This window comes from Triticum aestivum, chromosome 4B (assembly GCF_018294505.1).
Source record: "Triticum aestivum cultivar Chinese Spring chromosome 4B, IWGSC CS RefSeq v2.1, whole genome shotgun sequence".
Taxonomy (NCBI): domain Eukaryota; kingdom Viridiplantae; phylum Streptophyta; class Magnoliopsida; order Poales; family Poaceae; genus Triticum; species Triticum aestivum.
Genome location: NC_057804.1, coordinates 188014163 through 188023065, shown reverse-complemented (window position 1 = coordinate 188023065; position 8903 = coordinate 188014163).

The window sequence follows — 8903 nt, the reverse complement described above, 5'->3', positions numbered from 1 at the left end:
GGGGGGAAGCAGGGGGAAACCCTTTTTCGTAAGTGAGTCGTGCACTTCGATGGCACCTACGCAATATTTTTTCACCTCGGTGGCACGTGAATGGCACGTGAATAGTGCACGTACTCAACGACGGAGCACGGGATGGTAGCAATGACATGGTCAGCCCTTTTTTGGAGAGAGTACGTACTACTAGTAAATAACTTTGATGTGTCCCGTCAACTCGCAGAACAACGAGAAGCTTGATTACGCCTTCTCCCTCGCCAACGCGTGCGCGGTGGCTCGCAGCACGAGGAGAAACTTTTGCTTACAAGCGGTGGACGTGCAGCAGTTCATTTGGTGTCAGATTGCCAGAAGCACTACTGTAGAACCATCGACTTTGGGAAGAGGCGAAAAGCCAAGCGCAAGGTCACCTACTAACCTTAGGCTAGGCGTAGTGGGAGTAACATAAGTAGAGGTACCTCCTTTTTTTATTCTAGAAACAACCACACACGAATAACAAGGTGCTGGTTGCGTAGAACAAATTTCCTGCAGTCCGTGCTCAGCACTCCTCTATCTCTCTTCTCACCCATCCAGCGGACGCGCGGAGCCCATCGTCTGTTTGCTCACATGCGGCCCCACATGTCAGTGAAAACGCAAGAGGACCCACTAAACATGCACATCTTTCACCTCGACGTGCTGGTGATGAAAAACAAATCCAAGAAAGATCTTTGATGGCCGCTTTTGGAGTTACTCAAGAGTAGTAAGATTCTATTTACAGTTTAACCCAAGATGCACATCTCGTGGCTTCAACTTATCAACTACCACTCTATTTTCTTTCATTACACGACCTGGATATTGGATGTCCCACGTGTCGGCAAAAGGAGGAAGAACCCGACCAAATCTTCGGTTGTGCTCTCGGATTAGACTAGTTGTGCTAACTTAAAAAAATTATTGTGTACTCCCTCCGTTCCAAAATACTTGACTTCCATTTGTCCAAAAATGAAGGTGCCTATATACTAAAACATGTCTAGATACATATATATTTTGACAAATAGAAGGCATGTATTGTGTAACGGAGGGAGTAGAATGGATGCAAGTTTTTGTATTGGGAAGAAGAGTACATCCATATATTGATAGAACGTTGGAGTTGGCCTTACAAGTGGGACCGCAGTTGAGGAAACCGACTATCGGCAAACCCCCACCTCGCCCGCCGCGCGATGGCTGAGTTAGAGAAACAATGAGGTTGAAGAGATTGCTCTAGCACAGACTCCAAGAAATATGGTGTCATATGGAAGTCGTGCTGGTGGCGTGTGCCGTACTCCTGGACGTGAATGCTTGTTCTGGCCCATGCCACCCTACTACTCCTACTACTTACTATATAGTACTACTAGTATCGAGGATTCGAGGTGCTGGTTATGTAGTACAATATGGCTACAGTAAAAACACCCGCACGACGCGCGAAGCATGTGAAGCTAGTACAAATAGTGTACTACTATTGTTGATGATTGGCCTCATCCGATAACCTATTGCAATGCACGTACAATTATGTATTCGGAAAATATTTTTTGCCTCGTCGCACCACTCACTCACAGAAGCAACTCGAAAGCCATTCATAAATTTAGTAAGTTTATCACAGGCATATCATTTTATTACATACAGCAGGTCATCAACCCACATCGACAACGAGGATACATTATAAATACTAAAGTTTTCACCACACAACAAATAACAAGCAATGAAATGAACTTCAACTTAACCATTCCTCGGCGTTGGAAACGCTTGCTTTGAACCACAAGTGATTCTCTGGGATGGGGCATCTATTGTCGATCTCGATACCAACGCAAGACTGATCATTAAGGCTGAAGCGGCCTACTATATCAGTACCAGGGTAGGGAACCACGCTAATGTCCAAGGAATAGACACAGTTGCTTCTCATAAATGGTGCTAGTAATGTTGTATCAACAGCAGTTGGATCGCCTTTCACCATCATCGGATAGTTTTGTCCAAGGAAGAGCGAGTTTTCTCCAAGACTATCAATTCTGTACCAAGGAGAAGGTGTTGGCGCTAGCAACTAGTATCCATACCGAATACCATGCAACGGGTGTTGGAATAGGTCTGGAGAGTGCGACCATGGGAGACTACACCTGCTTCCTTAGCAGTAACATCATCAGTGGGCTGTATGCACACAAGAAGAGGTGATCCATCGGAATTAGTTGCCAGGCGCCAATGAGTATATGGGCGCTGCTCGTCCTCATGCTCATGATCATCACCATCGTCATCTCCTCCTTGGTTATAAAAATTTTCATGTATAGGTGGTGGAATTTTCACAGGACCTTGGAAACACAAGAAGAAGGTTAATTAGTAAAGGGAAACTTGCTAACCCGCATGCATGTGGATGAAACAATTATAATTACGGTGGAAGACAAACGTACCGAAATCATAACGATTCCATGCAAAAACAGTGCCACGAGTGGTGGCAGCAAACACAAGGCCCTCATATTCAATTGCATCACAGTACTCATCCGTGTACAGAAACTGATTTTTGAGCAATGTCCATCGAGTCAAACCAGCAACGACGACAACAAGCTTGTCGAAGATAGCAACAACTTCATAGTTGTTGTAATTCCAAGAGCGGGTGGGAACTCGAGAAATTGTTATCTTCCATAGAAGACAGTCACCATGATTGTATTTGAACGTGCGTACAATACCGGTGTGCTCAACCTCTGGGCAGTCTGCTGAGATTTTTGGAACTGGAACCCGGTCACGAGTGTACACATTCACAAGTTCCCACTCGCAGTTGGACCCAATGTAAACAACCTAATCTCCATTTTCGCCTTCCCAGGCCTTGCCCTCAAGCGATGGCATCTTAACATCATACGTATCATTATCAAGGGGCATCAACTTGCACAGGGCGAGGCCTCCGTCGTGACGGCGCCAGTCATCAGGGTCATGGTGAAGAAGATAGGGGAGATCAAACTGTTCCTTGACTCTTGGGTTCCTTGTAATGATGTTGTTAGTTGAGTCAAGAATGGGCTTGAACGAACCTGCCATACTAGCCGAGGTGATGACGTTGCACCGATCAATGAGTTCCTCCACCACGTCATCTTTCAGATTGGGGCAAGAATAACGGGGTCGTTTCCGTCCTGTTCCCTCCATGGAGAAGACGATCGAACAATGGCAGAAGAAAGCGTGAAGGGCTAATGGAAAATGGAGGAGGGAGAGGAAGAGCGTGTGACAGCAGTTCCAAATCAAGAGGGAAAGGCGAAGCGTCGGTGGACGGTTGCCAGTTTGCCACGGTTCACGAAGGGGCGCCCCGGCCTACACGTCGGTTCGGAAATACTCCTACTACTCGTCGTCGTCTCACTGATATGTTGGAACGGGACCACATGTCAACGAAACATGGTGTGTAATTTCTCGTGCAAAATGCGATCTGGCTGCATTGGCCCGAGGTGCCGCATTAGTTTTTTTTTGAAAGTTTGCCGCATTAGTTATCGACCTTTATTTTTTTTAACATGCAATCTTAATGGATAGCTCCTGTGGTCGTTATCGACCTTTATTTTTTTCGAAAGTTTGCCGCATTAGAGAAATGATGGTTGCTTCGTCCGAGCAACTTACTGTGGCGAAGGTGGGGCTCTGTGATTTGACTGCTCACTAGTCATTACTACTGCGACGCAACGACCGGGGTGAATCTTTCCCTAAAGTTGTGTTGTGCACTCAATATTGCTGCATGGCAGGTGGAGCCGGATGAAGGATGTCCAACATGTCGGAGAAACGAAGTTGAATTGTTTCTGGCATTGCTATCAATCCTTCAGGATTTGTTTATATGTACGCATAATTTTGGTGAAATTGTACTGTGATGCTATGAAGGTTTCAACTCTGGTTCCCGCAGGAAAAAAAAGGTTTCAACTTAGGATTCATGTGTCTTGCCTCGAGATTATCTCGTTACAACATTCCATCAAATACAAGTGAAACTACCATGGCTAATCCATCTCAATGGTTCATAGATCAGCGCTAATATTCACATCACAACTGAAGACAAAGTTATGAGAAGGTGTACAAATAAAGAAAAAAATATAATTGATCGATGATGTTCGTAGGCATGGCTCCATTTCCTTGGCACAGTGTTCATTGCTTGGCAGCTAGTTTCACCCAGCTCTGTAGCCAAAAAGGAGGTGTATGAAGGACACCACAATCCAATCATTTTGTGAAGCTCCACTAAAATCGGGCAGACCATCCCTGTTTGCAAAGATATCCAGTCAGTGTGATTACAATAATAGTGGAACTAGATGATGAAACATAACACACATAAATAGAAGCTGATCACCTCTACGATCTCTCTTTAGGACTAACTTCTTGTCGGAGAAGATTAGGCACGGAGTTGGATGAGGAGGATAGAAAAACCAATCTCCCTTTCCGCAGTCCCACAGAAATGTAAAAACGTTGCCCGTGTGACATTTTGGCGGAACTGCACAAAACACTCTTCAGAAAAGTGATTTGTGCAGTTTACCAAAAGGTCGCAATAGCAACGAGGTGAAAATGGATAGCCCTGTTTGCAAAAGGAGGTCGAAAGGAAACAATTACTGCCCAATAACACGAGTTGAAGACACATACGCCGACAAAAAAGAAGCATGTTCCATGTAAAAAGGGAAAGATAGCATATGGTGGTTTATAAAAAATGGTTTGAGGACGAGATTGCAAGATGGAAAGTACGCCGGCCGAGATATGATTTAAGCAAACAACTAAAGAAGATCCACAAGCAGCAACGTGGGAAGATGGGCAGTGGATCAAGGCCGGAGGAAGCTGTACCTGAGGGTTGTCGGGATGTTACTAGGAGGGCGCCGGCGGCCGGGATCTGCCCATACTGCGGCAGCGAGCAAGTGACGAAGGCCCTACCGCGCCGGAGCTTGGTCAGCGAGAACGGCGGGTACCGCAGATCGGGACGAGCTGCCTCAATGTCGTCGAACGGAGAGACGATGCACATCCTCCCTTTCCGCCGGTGGACGGGATGCGGCCAGATCACTGACCAACGTTGAGAGAGAGAGGCCACGGCAGCCTTGTGTGAGATTGTGTGATGAGACTCATGAGAGACAAACCCATTTTTCCATTTTCCCCATAGCAATCGTTTTATATTCTAGGCGTGGTACCCGACCCTCCTTCAAGTAAACAACTGCTACATGCATCAAATTATCACATGGGCTGCCTTTTCGTACAGAAACGAACTCCACCGTGTACCCGCGCGGGTGTGGCTGGGAACGAGACGTGAGTACATGCGTCCTGCGTGCACTTCTTCTTTAGGTGCGGGTACGTACGTGGGTGGGTGTGAGAGAGATGGTTTGTGCGAAACAAAGGCAATGTGTTGATGATATCTCAATTAGAAAAACGTAACATATGCAATGTGTGTGAAATGGAGTCATGGATGTGAGATATCGATAGAATTGAAAACAGGGATGAAGTGTGTGGCTGCGCGATCGATAAAGAGTGCCATCGAATTTGTGTTTGCCCACGTCAAAGATATAGGGCGGCTGGCCTACTGGAATTTGAGAGGGCAGAGGTGCAGGTCTTCTCCGTGGCATGGATACCTACCTACAACGTTCGACTATCAGTGTGGGGGGGTAGAGAACGTTCAACTAGTATATGTCTGGGGAAGGAGAGAGACCTAGTTATGTATTGAGGGAGATTGGTCGACATCCATGGATATGTGTAGCAGAGGAATAAGGTTGGGAAAAAGACAAAGGTAGAGCGTCAGAGGGTTGTTGGTGGAGTGGCGTCTCACAAATGGTGGGAGAGGCCTGCTAGACAAACGGAGGGTATGAGTGCAATATCAATAAGAGAGGGCGGGGGATGTCTGTCTGTCTATGCACGTGCGTGTGAGAGACGGGTCGGGAGGTATTCAAGGATGATGAGGGGAGAAGATATGGTTGTGGTAAACATGCGTAACTACATAGGAATATCAACCGTCGTGTGTCCGAGAAAAGGAGAGACATAACTAGCGAGGTAAGTGTATCGGTGCTTGGTGAAAACGAATTATAGTCGACCTGGCTATATGTAGGGAGATTAGTTCATATACACGCATGCATGTGTTAGAAGCAAATAAGGTCCGGAGAGGCAGACAGGGGGAGAGAGTGTGGCTAGGAGGTGGTGCGAGAGGCCTACCATGTCGAGGGGGGAGGAGTGTGCGAGCATGTGACTAATGAAAAGAGGGGCGAGAGTGTGCACCTACGTGGAATCGTATTGGACATATGGGGGCATGGACGGTGAGAAGAGAAGAGGGGAAGTATATATGTGTTTGTTGTAGGCACACTTGGCTAGAGAGGTATATCGACCGGTGTGTACCAGAAAGAAGGAGCCGGGGGCCTACACACACCGCTGGTGGACGACCTAAAGAGAAATAATGAACATGCGCAATGGAGGGGACGCTAAGGGTGTGTGAGGGGGCGGGCGTGTGCATGCACGATAGAAAGTTAGCGCTAGCTAGCTACAAATAGAAGAGGATCGTGAAGGTGTAAAAGGCGAACAAAGATCATAATTCATTATAAAAAGGTGGATACGGATACTTGAAAAAGATATCATAATGTACACCATTGATTATAATTTGGGCTAATGTGTGGCTTTTGCAACTCAGGTCTAAATACTTGTCATAATGTAGGGGGCGGGGCACTATACTTTGTGTGATAAACACGGTGTACGTATGGAAGATGGTTTAGATTATGAATATATAGTTAGTACATCAAATGTACTATTATTTGGAATCAACATCAAGTGTATTCAAAAAATAGAATTCGAGTTCATGTAGTACACATAGTTCATATCTATCTCTATAGTAATCATGTGGTGTGTTATTAAGGTAATACACGAATGATGGTTGAAGTTGGCAACAATCATGATTGTAGATTCTTATTGAAATAGAGAAACAAATTCAAATTTAGTTCAAATTTCAGCGATAGTATAGACATTTGGAATGCACTAAAAGTTGGTATGAGTAGGTTACATGCATTATACAGCAAAGCGAAAAAAATTAATCGGACATAACGTGGATTCATACTCTCTCCTTCCATCTATATAGGGCGTAATGAGATTTTTAAGACCGCCTTTGACTATTGACAAGATTAATACTACATGACATGCACAATGTGAAAATTATATCATTGAAAGAACCTTTCACAGACGAAGTTAACGGTGTGCTTTATGTAAGTTGCATGTCATATATCATTGCTCTAATATTTGGTCAAAGTTAGCATCGAAAAACGCATTAGGCCCTATATAGATGGAAGGAGGGAGTAGCTTTGAATAGCATTTGTATAGTAAAACGGGGCAAGACTCTCTCTTTGTGTGGTGTGAATATTTTTACTTTTTTCGTTTTCTTTTTGCTTGAGGGAAGTGCGAATTGATTTGGTACGTACAAGTACAATATTACTACACATTAGGCTTGTCCCTAAAATTCAACCCGCGTCTTGTTATATCCCGAAAATTCAGATATCGTGCTCCCAAAACTGGCGCCTTCACACCCCGCGCCTTGCTATCCCGAAATTACAATGCGCGCGAAAACTCCCTCCGGCTGCCAAATCCCGACACGCAAAATCCCCCTTCTAACCCTGAGCCGAAAGGGCGGCTAGTTCAAATCGGTGGGGGGGTACTTTTGTAACACACCCTACATTATGGACAAGCGCGTCCCTAAGTCATGCCTCACCCCCTCCCATCGCCCCTTTTCGCCATTTCGAAATCTCAGGCCGCCATAACCTCTCCGCTCCAGCCGCAAAACCCCACCGTCCTCTGTCTGCCACGTCACCGCTGCCCAGCCGGAGCCTCTTCCCCGACGATGTCGTCCACCGCAACAGCTCGACGTCCCTCGTCCACCTCCCCGGATGAGGATCTGTCGTCCATCTCGTCGTCCCGCCGGTTCAGCCGCCCCGTCCTCCACCTCCAAGGAGCTGCTCCGACGATCGCCTCGTCTATCGCGGCTGCTCCATCCCCACAGCACTGCCTTAACCTGCTCCATTGGAACCGCAGCATCCTCACTGACTCCTCGGACGAAGCCGACGCCTACTCAGCGCCACCAAAGAGGTTGTACACTCATCGCATCGCACCTTCTCCTTAACTCGACCTCCCGGCACCGACGGTGCTCCATCCCGCACCCCCATGGAGCGGCTACCTTGAAGCCGGCACCGCGGGTGACATCTCCACGGCGGCTCTCCCCCAGTGCGAGGCCCCTTCGGCGGCGGCGTCCTGTAACGCCCCGGATCCGATGCACCAGGTGTCTTCCAGTTATTCATCGTTGTTGCCATGTCATTTGCTTGCGTGTTGCATTTTATCATGTCATCATGTGCATTGCATTGCATACGTGTTCGTCTCATGCATCCGAGCATTTTCCCCGTTGTCCGTTTTGTAATCCGGCGCTCCTATGCCCTCCGGCGTTCCCCTTTCGTCTCTTGTTGTGAGCGGGTGTTAAACATTCTCGGAATGGACCGAGTCTTGCCAAGCGGCCTTGGTATAACACTGGTAGACCGCCTGTCAAGTTTCGTGCCATTTGGAGGTCGTTTGGTACTCCAACGGTTAACCGGGTAACCGTAAAAGCCCCTTCTCCTTGCAGCCCAACACCCCTTCCAAACTGTCCCAAAACCCATCTAACTCCCCTCCATGCTCTCGGTCGTTCGATCATGATCGCATGGCCGAAAACCGCTCCTCATTTGGACTCTCCTAGCTCCCTCTACCTATAAATATGCCCTCCCCCACGAAATTCACGGATGAAAATCCCCCCAAAACCCTAGCCCCTCTCCTCGCGCCGCCGGACACGTCCGCCCGAGCCGGACATGTCCACCGGACACCTCACCCCGACCAATCACAACGCGCCACATCACCCCCGCCGCCGCTCTCGCCCAATCCCAACGCGACACCTGTCGCCGCCGGCTCCAGCCTCCCGCGGCCCACCGGGGCCC